This window comes from Thermobia domestica, chromosome 14 (genome assembly GCF_964235325.1).
Source record: "Thermobia domestica chromosome 14, izTheDome1.hap1.1, whole genome shotgun sequence".
NCBI classification, from domain to species: domain Eukaryota; kingdom Metazoa; phylum Arthropoda; class Insecta; order Zygentoma; family Lepismatidae; genus Thermobia; species Thermobia domestica.
Genome location: NC_137467.1, coordinates 192,076,209 through 192,093,098, shown reverse-complemented (window position 1 = coordinate 192,093,098; position 16,890 = coordinate 192,076,209). Strand labels below are relative to the sequence as shown.

The 16,890-nt window shown below is 37.1% G+C and overlaps 1 protein-coding gene across 1 annotated transcript in view; it reads right to left on the bottom strand.

The window, feature by feature from the left end:
• Positions 1-16,890, bottom strand: part of LOC145670519 (ATP-binding cassette sub-family C member 4-like) — a 195,339-nt gene that overhangs the window by 75,158 nt on the left and 103,291 nt on the right. The window lies entirely within an intron of this gene.

The window sequence follows — 16,890 nt, the reverse complement described above, 5'->3', positions numbered from 1 at the left end:
TTTTCACCTTATTTTAATGATAAAAGTGATCTGAAAATTTAAAAACCCAAATAAAATGGAATATAAACTTTCCTTCGGCCAGGTTTGAACCCACGCCAAAAGTGATTTTCATTACTATACCGCTTGCTATCATGTTCGGCTACGAGGACCGACATCTGAATTTTGATTTGTGCTGTATGTATGCTATGTGGCGAGAAGCGGATAACTCCAACCAATCAGAACCGTGTATTTAACCCCTATGGCTAGGATCAAGCATGATTACAGTATGTGCCTTTGAGACAGAAATTTGAAGTAAATAATAATAATAATAATAATAATAATAATAATAATAATAATAATAATAATAATAATAATAATAATAATAATAATAATAATTCGCTCTGGAAACGAAAAGAAATATTCAGGAAACGAGTTGGGAGTCAGTTTCACAGTTCCTCACAGTAAAAGTTATTTGTACCGGAAAACAGCGTAACGTTTTCCTTCCATTGTTTTCCAAATATTTATACTTTTATATTTTTATCGAAATAAACGTTCTTTATTTAAAAATAATCAATTATTAACTGCTCGAGATCGAACCAAAGACTTTTATCATCAGAGATGAGCGCTACTCTAGTTTGTCAGAGTTTTGTTGTCCTTCATAGGAGAGTTACAGCAAATTTTCAATGTATTTACTTTTATCTGCATTTGCTTCTAAACCCAAGTCTCTGCATGAGTTTAATAAAACGTCTTTATTTCCTGCTATTATCTCCGTATCGTCATTGTAAAAAGTGTATTTGCATTGAGTTTATTCGTAAAGAAAAAAAGTTGACATTAGAGTCTTTGTAGCAACTTATGACACACATATTGAATCCTTAACCAAGTACCAAGAAAGCTTTTGGCCAATTGGCGCGTGGTTGGCTTTTGGCTTTCTACAGTTGTCTTTTCAGCGCCTGCTTTCATATAATCTGCCATTTGCTGTACATGCAAGCGATGGTTTAGACCCTTCGCATAGCGTCATAGCATCACTGGCCGTTCATCGGCTATTGACTTGCCGTCCGAGTAAAAGGCTTGCGTCAAGCTTGAATGAAACACTGAATAGATTACTGCAAACAATCAAGAACTAATATAATGATGAAATCAGCTATCTGAAGGACAACAGCTTTGTATAATAGAATGTGTTCAAATAACAATGAATTTGATATACGTGATATGTCGCCTAAGACATTTAGAAATGCCATTATCATGAGTTATCAACAGTTGTGAACTCAAGTTATGTTATCAGGAGTTGTAAACATGTAATTGCGTAATTTACAACACTGTAATCGGGCTATAGAATGTTGTGTTGACAATAAACAAACAAATAAATAAATAAATAAATAAATAAATGCGAGGTTGCTCCCATGTTACTTCGTTACTGGAATCAAGCTTGCGGCATGCTTGCACGCTTTCCCATTAAGCTGGATGCAAGCTTGGCTGACTTGCAATTCAAGCTTACACTAAGCGGTTTGGAAGTTGTCTCTGCTAGTCGGGTGGATGGTCATTAGTCCCATTCCCATTATTTTAAATAGTTAACAAATGAAAGGAAAATCTATACATTATTGGTGTAATTTTTAATTTCGTGTAAAATAATAGTTCTTCTGATGGACTTCGTTCTTGGTTAGTTCGTCACGAACGCAAGTAATCATAATTTTATTAAAGATTTATTCTTTGAGAATGGGGAACATATGGAAACATAAAGTATTCCATTAAAGTATATTCTTTAAGTGCTAGGTAACTGCGGAGATTAATTTTAGGGTCAATTTCTACTTTCTTAATTATTTTGAAAAATATGGGAAACTGGGTATACAGCTTATGAGCACCCAAATATTAGAATTTCACAAGGCTTAAAAGATTTGTTGGCCTCAAAGTCGGACAAGGAGAAAATGGGGAGAGGGAGGAGGTATATTGCCTTATCAACTGTCCATTCATCAATCTTGTTTTTCTTATTCTCAGTTTCTTTCGTCGTAACTGTTGCTTCCATCACAGCGATGCCAACTCGTGACAAAAATCCAATTTTATGAGATGTTTTACATTAATTTCCCGAAAAGGGATAAAGGGATTTTTTTAAATCGCAATTTGCAGCAGATATAGGGCTCTTCATCAATAAAATTCTCTATGGGCGGAAAGTAGACTAATGACTATTCAATGATTTTGAAATCAGTGTTAATTGTCTAATTTTATTATGCTAGTGCGGCATGCTAGTGCAGAAGTAATTTGTGATTATCTCAAAAAACTCGTTCCAAGAGATGTAAACTCTACTCTGGTATTTTTTTAAAAAAAAATACAACGAATATAATTAACGGAAATAATGCAAGATGAGGATCAACGAATTTAAAAAATGTCCTACACATAATGACTGGAGAATATTCTTCTAGTATCCTTACACTCATTAGAATGTCATGACACAAATGAATTACGTAAATAGTAAATCCTGACGACAAAATGTACTTGTTTCCATTAACATCTCTTTGAATTAAGAAAAATAGTTGGTAAACTACTTGGTAAAGTAGAAGATCGAAATTTATGGACAGTTTACTTATATAATGAAGAAAATGTGTGGCATAGAATCACTTCATTTTTCATGTTTTTATTACTATTTTTAATTTTGTAATTAGTATAACGTGGGAAATGCAAGAACAAACTGGGAATTTCTTTCTCTCGAGATGGGATTGTATAATGTTTCAGTTGACGTCACCTGCATGTTGATCAGAATGTTGCAAATTTCCCAGATTAAACATTATTTACTATATATTATTAGTAGTGATGAGCGCAAGAGTCTTGGTCTTGCAGTTTGTGCAAGAGTCTTGCATGCAAGACCAAGACCAAGACCAAGGGGTGCAAGACCAAGTGATGAAAGACCAAGACTAAGGGATGCAAGACCAAGACCAAGACCAAGGGATGCAAGACCAAGACCAAGGGATGCAAGACCAAGACCAAGGGATGCAAAACCAAGACAAAGACCAATGGATGCAAGACCAAGACCAAGACCAAGGGGTGAAAGATCAAGACCAAGCAGTGCAAGAAGAAGACCAAGACCAAGAGGTGCAAGATCAAGACCAAGACCATGGGATGGAAGACCAAGACCAAGGGATGCAAGACCAAGACCAAGGGGTGCAAGACCAAGAACAAAACCAAGGGGTGCAAGACCAAAACCAAGGCCAAGGGGTGCAAGATCAAGACCAAGACCAAGGGGTGAAAGACCAAAACCAAGACCATACCTGCGAGACCAAGACCAAGACCATACCTGCAAGACCAAGACCAAGACCATTCTTGTGTAAGAGTCTTGCACAAGTACCGGCTCAGTAGTAGAACGTTCACCTGTGATGCATGGGGTCTTTGGTTCGATCCCAGCCTGCGTGTTTTTTGGTGGCAAAAACCGTGTGCGTAGATTATCTCTGGGTTTTTCTGTTTCCTCCTACTTTCTTCATTCCACCATTTCATTCGTTTTTTTATCATCACCGTCTCCTTTAGCCTCGGTGCATAAACGTCGGACGTTAAACTAGATATTTCATTTCATTTTAAAACATATTAGTGTTTCATTTTCAAAACTAAAGAGAAATGTAATATTGAACATCGGTAATTTTGTACACCACAGGTACCGACTAGATTGGTACGGCCTTGGCTCTGAGGCTCAAGCATCCATTGGAAATTTTTCAATGTATGCTCATAAAATTAATATCATAATAACATTTTCATGACATTTACAAAAATTTAGTGCATGTAACCGCAAGCTTGATTTCATGGGCGGATGCTTATACGTTGATTAATTGTTTTTCTACATAACTTTTAGCCTCCTTAGATATAAGGCACATCGAGGATTGAACGATATAACATTTATACAACGATAAATAATCCTTATTCACAAGTCAGAGTAATTTTGTACTGTTATTTCAAATAACTTGGAGTTTGATACCGTTATTTTGTATTTGATATATAGATCAAACGTATTTATATAAATTGAGTTTACACAAAAGACATAAACAGTTGAGTCGTTTTCAGTTTTCACTTAAATTATTCTAAAATATTAAGAGGTTTCATTATGATCATTATTATTTTAATGCTTCTCTCTCTTTTATTGGCCAATATTGCTAAACATATCATCATAGCTATTTTGCTATTCTTGGCAGGTCACTTACTGCAACTGAGAAGCTTCGATATACGGTGGTCGTCAGCTACTTTCTTCGTCTTGACACAGCAATTTTCTGTTTTAATGCCTTCCTTCAACTACAGTCTCCTTCGTCCCTTCCCTCTCTTTCCTTCCACCATATTCTCTGGCACTTCCCTCATAATACAGTTCCTCCTCAGCCAAGGTCTCAATTAGTTCCTCTTCCTCCTCTTAATTAGGCCCTACACCTAAAAATTTTCTTTTCTCCCTTACTGCTACTATTTCTAACACCTCATTCGTTTTCCGTTCAATACAGCTTATTCTCTTTTTTCTTGTCCATGCCCACGTTTCGAAAGCCTCCAACGTTTTTAATCAGTTTTGCGTAATGTCCATGTTTGTGCCACATAGAACACAAACAAAATCTCGATATTTAATTGGAAGTTTGTTCAATACAACGATTATTTAATCATGGTTGAAAAGATCAAAAATCTGGCTCCTTTAGAGTGTAAAAATAATTTTGCAATTTATGATATACCATATTCCGTAATCTGTGCCGTCTTGATTTTCTTTCATGCGTCTCAGGGGTAGCCAGGGCCGGCGCGAGGGGGGGTCGAGCCGTGCCACCGCCCAGGGCGGCAAGTATAATAGGCGGCAAAATTTGAAAATAAAATAATACTATCAAAATATAATGATTCGTAATAGGCCCACATGGAAAAATAAACTTGTGTTCACCCGAGAATGTAACTGAACTTTACTCACATTCAGAAAAATACTCACTCAGGAAATTCAGAGCATTTCCTCTCATTTTCAATTATAAACTACTACTAGTCTCAGGTATCTCGTTCAATATTTCCTTGCAGCGGCGTAGATAAGATTTTCAACTAGGGTGGATAAGATTATCAAGGCGTCTTTTATATTTTTTTCTATTCAGCAATATTCTAACGCTCCAATCCAAGTACGCTCCACCCCAAGTATGCACTTAAGACAGACCGTTCTAGCCTACAGCATCTAGAGACATTTAGATTCTAACAGCAAGTTTTTAACCAATTTACAAATTGTTCATTCCAAATATAGGAAATCGTACAGCATATTTTTTCTTGAGAAATATCTGCTAGAATCATTTGTGCAATTGCGCGTGCATTACGGGTTTTCCCGTTTTCGCGAGCCTTCTGTATTCCTTCAAGTAGCCATCCACTCAACACAGCATCTCAGTACTGTTTCATATTTTGTAGTTGAAAAAAAAGTTTGACATTTTCTCTGCATCAGTTCAATGTTGAGCCATTCTGAAGGAACATATTAGCAGTCGCACTTTAGAGCCATTAAGCACCACAAGGTGGGAAAGCCGAATTGATGCTCAGACTCCACTTGGATATCAAATAGGGAAGGTTTATGATGCCTTACTTCAAATAAGTAACGACAATAAAACAGAATGGTCTCCCACCATGCTCTGCGTATAGCAAACCGACTGCGTGACTTTCCTTTCCTTTGCTCACTCGTTATCTGGTATAACTTTTTATTACACATAAACATAGTAAGCAAAAGTCTCCAAAGCATTGATTCTCATGTGTTGGATGCAGTCGGGTTTCTTGAAAATATATCTGAGTACTTTGAGAGGAGCAGAAATGATGCAAAATTTCAATCTTACGTAGTTGATTTAACGGGGTTGTCATCAGCATTAGATACGGATGATCCACGGATAGATAATACAGTGAAAGCTCGGAAGTCGAAAGAAGAAGAGACAGTTTCAGTACGAGGCAGAGGATGAAGCAATTGAAAATCCACAAACAAGATACAAGATGGATTTTTATTACAAATTTCTAGACGTGATTGTGTTAGCTCTAAGAGAAAGGTGTGAGCAACTTAAACACCACTGCGAGTATTTCGATTTTCTTTACGATATAAGTAATCTTAAAGATATGCCACCTGAACTTTTGTCTGCAAAGTGTACTAAACTTGCCAGCATTATAACACACAAAGAATGGAAATATATTAATCCCAGTAATCTACATGAAAAACTGAAAGTGTTATCCGCTATAATTAAGCCTAAAAGTTCACCAAAAGAGACTTTAAAATTAAGGAACATAACTTTGCTCCCAATGTGTGTTGCGCTTAGGATTTTGTTAACCTTACCGGTAACAGTGGCAAGTGGAGAAACAAGTTTCTCGAAATTTAGACTTACTAAAAACTATCTATGTTCTTTCTGTCTGAAACACGCTTGTGTGAACTAGTGATGATGTCAATAGAACACGAATTGGCTGAAACATTGGACTAGAGCATGTGATAAAATAATTTGCTCATATCAAATCAAGAAAAGTTCCTTTCAATTAAGGTATGTTAAACTTATGAATCTCTGTGTTTTAGTACATTATAAGGCTTAGGATAATCACTTAGTGTTGCTGTAATATCTGATTCACTATATTATCTTCATGCTCCATACTCTAGGGAAACTCCTTTTGCTACAAAATAAGCTTAAAAATGAAAATTCTTAGTCGTGACTAAAGCATATTTTTTAATTTTATTTTCTGCATGTGCTGCTGTATATCACAGATATAAAGCAAAATCGAGCATACTGAATATTGTGTCATATATGGATTCGTTAGCATTCGAGAGAGGTAGTTCAAGTTTTTGTTTACTTTTCCATTTCATACATGTTTTTAAATGGGGCATCTTACTTTTTCGTGACACTTGAACGTCTTCTGTCAAAATAAGGTTTGCGGATTAAAGGGGCGGCATGTGAAAGTACCGCCCAGGGCGGCAATTCTTCTAGCGCCGGCCCTGGGGGTAGCCTCCCCAATTTGGGAACCAGTGGAGTATGGAATCTGTTAAAACATATAAAAATATTAGGAAATGTTTTGATTTGTGTCATAAGTAGTGAAGCGTGGGCACCCATTAAAAAAATTAAAGGTCACCACCTATGTTGTACACTATCATCATACTTTAAGGAAGGTAAACTATATTAAATTTACATTGCATCTATATTATATTGTATTTCCGTTACCATTGGTGTATTGTAGAATTTATTAACCCTTACATTCAGAGGACCGCGGTGGTTCAGTGGTAGAGCGTTCACCTCTGGTGCTTGGGATCCTGAGTTCGGTCCCATCCCCCACCAAGTGAACTTTGTGTTGGTCAAACACCGTGTGTGTGAGTTTCCTCGGGATTCTCCCGTTTCCTCCCACTTTCTTCATTTCACTCATTTCTCATTATCACCGTCTCCTTTAGCCTTGCCGGCATAAACGTGGGACGTAAAACTCAAGGATATCATTTCATTTTACCTTATATCCAGAGTAAAATTTACCTACAAAAAGCATAAGATTTCTTAAAAGCAAGATTTGCAAGACTTGCAAGACCAAGACCAAGACCAAGGGTTCCAGTGCAAGACTAAGACCAAGACCAAGGATTCTAGTGCAAGACCAAGACCAAGACCAAGATCACCTGGGTCTTGGTCTTGTATTTTCTTATCACTAATGATTAGCTCGCATTATTTTTGTCTTGTTTCGAATTTTGAGAAGGAATGAAATAATTTCTGAGATTTGAAGTGAGATAGGCGTACATTTTGGAAATAAGATAGCATTTTCCTGAGACGGGCTCGTCACTTCTCAAAACAAAGTGAAGTGAAATCTTTCAGTTCTACGTCCCACACTTATGCCGGCTAGGCTAAAGAAAATGGCGAGAAATGAATGACATGGTGGAATGAGTAAAGTGGGAGGAAACGGGAGAACCAAGAGAAAACCCACACACAAAGGTGTTTGTCCACCACAAAGTTCACTTGGCGCGAGCTGGAATCGAACCAGGGACCCCATACACCAGAGGTGAACGCTCTACTACTGAGCCACAGTGGCCCCACACCCCTAAACACAAGGGTGAATTGTGTTCGTACACGTTAGCTTCGTGCTTTCACTTAACACAAACATGTTGCTTGGCCAGGGGTGGATACAGGGCGGACTTCTGGGAAGTGAAAGATTCTCTGTTTTTTCTCTCACCAGTTACCTAGTAGCAGCGTAAATTTTCTAGCAGCAATAGAACAATACCTATGAAGCAGTAGCGTAGCCAGGATGTGTGTTTGGGGGGGGCCCAAGTGCTGTTATAGGTACATATAGAAAAATTACAAACAAAAAAATATATAAACATAAAAATATATAAAAAATTACAAACATCAAAGTACCAAAGTACATTGTCGGACCTCTTTGGGGGGGGCCGGCCCCTCCGGCCCCCCCCCTTCCCTACGCCACTGCTATGAAGCAATTAGCAGATGTTTGTAGTGACGCGATTTTGCTAGTAGAGCAGGCTATAATACCATAGATTATGGTAATATATTCTATCCGTTTCAAGTAAAGTAATGTAGTCTTCCATACTTTTTAAAGTGGCTTAACTTTAGAGTTGCCCCTCCAGTTTTATACCTACAAAAAAGCAGGAGAAACATTAAAACTTGCAGTTATACTATACGGATCTATAGTATAAGTAGTAGTAGGAGTAGGAGTAGGAACGGATTAGCAGCCCTGAAGTTGTTCGTTATGCTCTGTTCTCGACATAAAATAGACATGCTGCTGAATCATCGAACCCAATTCCAAATAGTACCGGCTTGCAAATAGTACCCAATTCCACATATCTTTTCTTGTATTAAACATAACTTTACTCGCAAACATACACCTAAACATCACATAAGAACTCCAAATCATCATTTCTTACCTCACTTCTGTAATTTTATCTAATTTTTATTTTTTTTTTTAAAAAAACGAAGGGGTATCTCTAAACTTAACCCTTTAAAGTTATTTTCTACTAATAATGGAACACTCCCAGCCATTCAAATAAACCTACTACTAAAGCTGACATATATATTCCACTTTCAATATTTATTAGTAGTTTTAAAAAATGGCCAACAGATGTCATAAGAAATTGTACGTGTATCATTGTTACTATTGTTGCAAAGAATTTAAACAAACTTAAAAGAAAGGTCTCTTTCCGATTTTATAAAATAAATTTAAATGAAGGATAATAATTCTATAATTAATGAATACTTATATGTTGATTAAATTACGCTTATATTTCGTTGCTTACAGCAGTTTAGTTTTACCTGATCCTATAAAGGTACAGAGCCTAACACCTTATAATGATGCACTTTCACTCTTAATTGAACACTTTATTTTTGTAGATGCGATAGGTGTTTTATGCCTAAGCTTCGATGAGTGTTATCACATTTGGTACAATTGTACCAAATTTAGCCCTTTTAGTTATTCATCGGTCCGTGGGTACCACGCTGGTACTATCAACCCCTTTTGTGAGAAAGTTCGTACAATGTTGCCCAATTCAGCACCATTTAACAAATGCTTGTCCCTTTTTCAAAAGTGTCAGTAACACTTTTCCTACATCTCACGTTACACATACGGTGTGTTAGACTCTTAAAAAATGCTGTTGAACATTCATTTCTGTGATGTTACACCGCATAACGCTACGAACTTTGTGTAGAAAATTCGTAATTCGAACTATACCGGAAAGCAAATGACGCTAGATGAGTGCATCCGCGCCGCGCATGAAGGAGACGAGAAAGAAGCAGTGTGGTAGAAATTTTAGTCGTCCTATTTGGATGATTTAAAAAATTAATTTTAAAAAACAATTTCTTGATTTAAACTCTTGGAAAAAGAGGGGAGTGTTATAGAACTTTACCTCTGTTACTTTGGTGTTATAGACCCATATACTACACTCAGGGTTAAAAGTGGATCTGAAAAAGTAGGGTGATGCATGACGTCAGGCCGTCCCCCCGTGCCTATCTTTGCCAATTGTAAAATTTTAGAAGTGGGGGACGCCACAGATATTTTCTGAAAGTAGGTAGACGGCGTTCCCCGATACTTTTACCACCGATGGTATAAGATAATGAATTCAGCCCTCTTTGTTTCAATTTGGTACTATTTTTCAGCCCACTCCAGAGCTAGGAGTGTGGCAACACTGAGTTATATATAGGGGTTGTAAAAAGAATCTAAAACGTTTGCAAAAGTGTGAAAATCATACCTAGTATGGTGTGGGGCCCCCTTTTGCGTCCAAAACAGCCTAGGATCCGACGTGGAATGGACGTATACAGCTCCTGAATCGTGATGTGTGGAATTTTATACCATTTTTCCTCCAAAACATGGTACAGTTCTTTAAGGGATACTGATGGAGGATAATGAGACCGAACACGCCTTTCTAACTCAGATCACAATGCCTCAATGATGTTCAGATCTGGTGATAGTGGGACCCAGGGGAAGTGTGATCAGTGTTATCAGATAGCAGGAAATTTCCCGCAAAACGGGAAATTCTTCGCATTGGCGGGAATGCGGGAACTTCTGGTTGAAAATGGGAAATTCCGTCAACTTTTCTTCCCTTTAATGTCGACTCTTTCTCACTCCTTGTTTTTATCTCTTTGTACCTGGAATAATATATGGATTGGAAGCAGTTAGGGCCTATCGGGGTCAGGCCCCCCAAATGATTTCCTGGCTCCCCCAAATGACCAGCTTTTAAAACATCATAGTAAAATTATCTCGCTTCAGTCATTTAGAAGTAACAAAGTTTATTAACAATTAATAATTTATGGTAAAATAATATGGAGAAATATTGTTTTTCCATACTGATCGAAAAATAGTATGGTAGATCTTCCTTATACCGATCGAAAAATAGGATACTTTTTGGTGACAGCATATTACACAATTTACTGTGATTTATATTTGACAGTTTGAAGACAAACGTTTTAACAAGGCACTAAAAATACTGCCATAAAACATAGGTACTAAACTGATTTGTAAGTACAGTATATTTTTATATGCTTTAACAAGTGTTTTAAAAGACATAGGGAGGATGAAAAATTTGGTGAGAAACAAATTTTTTATTCAATTAGGATTTCATTCGCTCTCTCTTGTATTTCTACTCAATGTAATAAAATAATTATGTTTTTTTAGGCACGAATAATAAATAAATATTTTTGTCAGGAAACCGTAAAGAAATTAAGTAAAATTTCAAAGAAAATCAATTTTGTGTAGATAGGTTCTGTATACAAGGTCTTAAATTTAAATATAAAGGTAACCAAGAAAAGTTTAGTTGCTTTTTCACCCACCACCTTCGAACATCGATATGTTACCTAACCTAGAAGATCAAAAATAATCCCTATCAGCATCGACGACCTTCTGAAAACGTTCTGGAAGGCCATGGAATCCATCGCGGTAGAACTTGGTGGGCCGTGAAACGAAGAAGGTATCAGGTGCATTTTGGACTTTTACTAGGGATTTGAACTGACGTCCTCTAAGGTGATTGTCCAAAGAATGGAACAGGTGATAATCGGACGGTGCAATACCCGGGGAACATGGTAGTTGCAAAATTGTTTCCCATCCAAGGCGGAGAATGGTGTCCTGAGTCATCCTAGCCACGTGGGACTTAGCGTTGTCCCGTAAACGAGGACCCATTTGCAATTCAGAAGTAATGGCTCCAGAGTTTTGAGTTTTTGTTGAGTACAGCTCAACTGCTGACACTACACAGTTGCATTGATACTCTGACCAGCTGGTAGCAGTTCCCGATGCACGATGCACCAAACACACAGAAGGACCTTCTTCTGGTACAGTGCTGGTTTCGGCTGTTTTAAAATCGGTTCATGGGATGCTAACCAATGATGACGGCGCCGTGGAGCTTCATATAGGACCAACTTTTTATCACATGCCAACGTCCTGTCCAGAAATGGCTCCGAAACAGTAAATAAACACATGCAACTGCCACGTTGACTTCTGGCCCGGAGTCAAACCATGTGAGACCCATCGACCCAACTTGTAGTGCTTCCCAAGTTGATGGATGTGCTGCCGAATGGTTTCTCCACACACTGAATTGTAGTCCCAGTTCCTCGTTGTACATGTGTTGGTCTTCTGACACGTGGTGTTTTCGGCTGTTTCGTCATCGTCCTTAAACTTGCTAAACCATCGCTGCACTGTCCGCGTCGTCACGACACCCTCACTAAAGTCCTGGCATGTCTTCTGTCCCGCTACAGCGGCGTTTGACATCTATTTGAACTCGTTCAGCATACATGTTCTTATGACGCTCTGCGATGTCCCATGTTCTCTCTGTCTTTACGCAAGTTCACGGCGTATCTGAATTGCCACAACCAGATGGTATGTTGGATATACCCACACCACCAACTGCTGTTCGCCTTATCTCCACTCGCATTCAACTCACGATATGAGGTCCAATTGAACACAGACCTCCACGAAAAGGGACAGAATTTTCTTGGTTACCTTTACAGTTATGCACAAAAGTATAGCGATTGGTCCCGGGCAGTAATTCTTGATTAAGCATAATAAAAACTATCTTGAATATAATTTATGGATAATAATAACAATAACAATAACAATAATAATAATAAAAATATTAATAATAATAATAATAATAATAATAATAATAATAATAATAATGATAATAGCAAGAAGAAGAAGAAGAAGCTAAAATAGTGTTTTTAGTTTTCCAGAAGGAAAATAAATTTTTCTTTTCTTTCAGGCCTCAAAAACACTAGCAGCAACACATTTTTTTGGCTTTGTACATTGTACCTGCCCCTTCCCCTCAAAAACGACGGGCCCCTCCTATACAAACCTGCTGGCTACACCCCTGTGTATTCCTTTTATACATTTACTTAATAAACTAGAAATACGATATACGGTATTTTAAGTGAAAAAAGGTAGAATCCTATTAGTTATACAATCTTTCATCAAACAGTGTTAGAAACAACCAGGAAATCTAACATTGATATAAAATTGTTCTGATCATTTTCTTGCCCCCCACCCCTCACTTTTAACGTCCAACCGCCGCCACTCTTTGCATGAGTTTAATAAAACCTCTTTATTTCCTGCTATTATCTCCGTATCGTCATTGTAATAAGTGTACTTGCATTGAGTTTATTTGTAAAGAAAAAAAGCTAACATTTGCGTGTTTGTAGCAACTTATGACACACATATTGGATCCTTAACCAAGTAGCAAGAAAGCTTACGATCAGTTGGCGCGTGGTTGGCTTTTGGCTTTCTACACTTGTCTTTTCAAAGCGTGCTTTCATATAATCTGCGATTTGTTGTGCTTGCAAGCGATGCTTTAGACCCTTCGCAGAGCGTCATAGCATCTTCCGAGTAAAAGGCTTGCGTCAAACTTGAATGGAACACTGAATGCACGGTAGGTCCCATGTTACTTCGTTACTCTAATCAAGCTTGCGGCATGCTTGCACGTTTTCCCATCAAGCTGGAAGCAAGCCGACTTACAGCAATCGGTTTGGAAGTTGTCTCTGCTAGTCGGGTAGATGCTCATTAATCCCATTCCCATTATTTTAAATAGTTAACAAATGAAAGGAAAATCTATACATTATTGGTGTAATTTTTAATTTCTTGTAAAATAAATATAGTTCTGATAAACTTCATTCTTTGTTAGTTCGTCACGATCGCCAGTAAAACCATAATTTTATTAAAGATTTATTCTTTGAGAATAGGGAACATAGCATAAACTATTCCATTAAGTGATATTCTCTAAGTGCCAGATAACTGCGAAGAGAAATTTTAGGGTCAATTTCTACTTTCGTAATTATTTTGAAAAATGTGGGGAACTGAGTATACAGCTTATGAGCACCCAAATATTAAAATTTCACAAGGCTTAAAAGATTTGTTAGCCTCAAAGTCGGACAAGAAGAAAATTGGGGGGGGGGGGAATATATTGCCTTATCAACTGTCCATTCATCAATCTTGTTTTGTCTTATTCTCAGTTGCTTTTGTCGTAACTGTTGCTTCCATCACAGCGATGCCAACCCGTGAGAAAAATCCAATTTTTTATGGGATGTTTTACATTAATTTCCCGAAAAGGGATAAAGGGATTTTTTTTAAATCGCAATTGGCAGCAGATATAGGGTTTTTCACCAATAAAATTCTCTATGGGCGAAAAGTAGACTAATGACTATTCAATGATTTTGAAATCAGTGTTAATTGTCTAATTTTATTATGCTAGTGCAGCATGCTAGTGCAGAAGTAATTTGTGATTATCTCAAAAAATACGTTCCAAGAGATATAAATTCTACTCTGGTATTTTTTAATACAACGAATATAATTAACTGAAAAAGTAAAATGCAAGATGAGGATCAAAGAACTTAGAAAATGTCCTACACAAAATGACTGGAGAATAAAGTTCATGTAGTATCCTTACGCTCATTACAAATGAATTACGTAAATACTAAATCCTGACGACAAAATGTACTTGTTTCCATTAACATCTCTTTCAATTAAGAAAAATAGTTGGTAAACTACTTGGTAAAGCTAGAAGATCGAAATTTATGGATAGTTTACTCATATATTGAAGGAAATGTGTGACATAGAATCACTTCATTTTTCATGTTTTTATTACTATTTTTAATTTTATAATTAGTATAACGTGGGAAATGCAAGAACAAACTGGGAATTTCTTTCTCTCGAGATAAGATTGTATAATGTTTCAGTTGACGTCACCTGCATGTTGATGAGAATGTTGCAAATTTCCCAGATTAAACATTATTTACTATATATTATTAGTAGCGATGAGCGCAATAACTTTGGTCTTGCAGTTTGTACAAGAGTCTTGCATGCAAGACCAAGACCAAGACCAAGGGGTGCAAGACCAAGTGATGAAAGACCAAGACTAAGGAATGGAAGACCAAGACCAAGACCAAGGGATGCAAGACCAAGACCAAGGGATGCAAGACCAAGACCAAGGGATGCAAAACCAAGACAAAGACCAATGGATGCAAGACCAAGACCATGGGATGGAGGACCAAGACCAAGGGATGCAAGACCAAGACCAAGGGGTGCAAGACCAAGAACAAAACCCAGGGGTGCAAGACCATAACCAAGGCCAAGGGGTGCAAGATCAAGACCAAGACCAAGGGGTGCAAGACCAAGACCAAGACCATACCTGCAAGACCAAGACCAAGACCATTCTTGCGTAACAGTCTTGCACAAGTACCGGCTCAGTAGTAGAACGTTCACCTGTGATGCATGGGGTCTTTGGTTCGATCCCAGCTTGCGCCATGCGTGCTTTTTGGTGGCAAAAACCGTGTGCGTAGATTATCTCTGGGTTTTTCTGTTTCCTCCTACTTTCTTCATTCCACCATTTCATTCGTTTTTTTTTTATTATCACCGTCTCCTTTAGCCTCGGTGCATAAACGTCGGACGTTAAACTAGATATTTCATTTCATTTTAAAACATATTAGTGTTTCATTTTCAAAACTAAAGAGAAATGTAGTATTGAACATCGGTAATTTTGTACACCACAGGTACCGACTAGATTGGTACGGCCTTGGCTCTGAGGCTCAACCATCCATTGGAAATTTTTCAATGTATGCTCATAAAATTAATATCAAAATAACATTTTCATGACATTTACAAAACTTGCATGTAACCGCAAGCTTGATTTCATGGGCGGATGCTTATACGTTGATTAATTGTTTTTCTACATAACTTTTAGCCTCCTTAGATATAAGGCACATCGAGGATTGAACGATATAACATTATACAACGATAAATAATCCGTATTCATAAGTGAGAGTGATTTTGTATAGTTATTTCAAATAACTTGGAGTTTGATACCGTTATTTTGTATTTGTAATATAGATCAAAAGTATTTATATAAATTGAGTTTACACAAAAGATATAAACAGTTAAGTCGTTTACAGTTTTCACTCAAATTATTCTAAAATATTAAGAGGTTTGATTATAATCATCGTAATTTTAATTTTTCTCTATCTTTTTTTGGCCAATATTGTTAAACATATCATCATAGCTATTTTGCTATTATTGGCAAGTTACTTGTTGCAACTGAGAAGCTTCGTTGTACGATGGTCCTCAGGTAGTTTCTTCGTCTTGACACAGCACTTTTCTGTTTTAATGCCTTCCTTCAACTACAGTCTTCTTCGACCCCTCCCTCTCTTCCCTTCCACCATATCTTCTGGCATTTCCTTCATAATAGAGTTCCTCCACAGCCAAGGTCTCAACCAGTTCCTCTTTCTCCTCTTAATTAGGCCCTACACCTAAAACTTTTCTTTTCTCCCTTACTGCTACTATTTCTAACACCTCATTCGTTTTCCGTTCAACACAGCTAATTCTCTTCCTTCTTCTCCATCCCCACGTTTCGAAAGCCTCCAACTTTTTTCATCACTTTTGCGTAATGTCCATGTTTGTGCCCAATAGAGTACAAACAAAATCTCGATATTTAATTGGAAGTTTGTTCAATCGTGGTTGAAAAGATAAAAAATCTGACTCCTTTAGAGAGTAAAAATAATTTTGCAATTCATGATATACCATATTCCGTAATCTGTGCCGTCTTGATTTTCTTTCATGCGTCTCAGGGGTACCCTCCCCAATTTGGGACCCAGTGGGGTATGGAATCTGTTAAAATATATATATATATATATATATATATATATATATATATATATATATATATATATATATATATATATATATATATATATATATATATATATAAATATTACGAAATGTTGTGATTTGTGTCATAAGTAGTGAAGCGTGGGCACTCATTAAAAAAGTAAAGGTCACCGCCTATGTTGTACACTATCATCATATTTTAAGGAAGGAAAACTATATTACATTTACATTGCATCTACGTATATTATATTGTATTTCCGTTACCATTGGTGTATTGTAGAATTTATTAACCCTTATATTCAGAGGACCGCGGTGGTTCAGTGGTAGAGCGTTCACCTCTGGTGCTTGGGATCCTGAGTTCGGTCCCAGCCC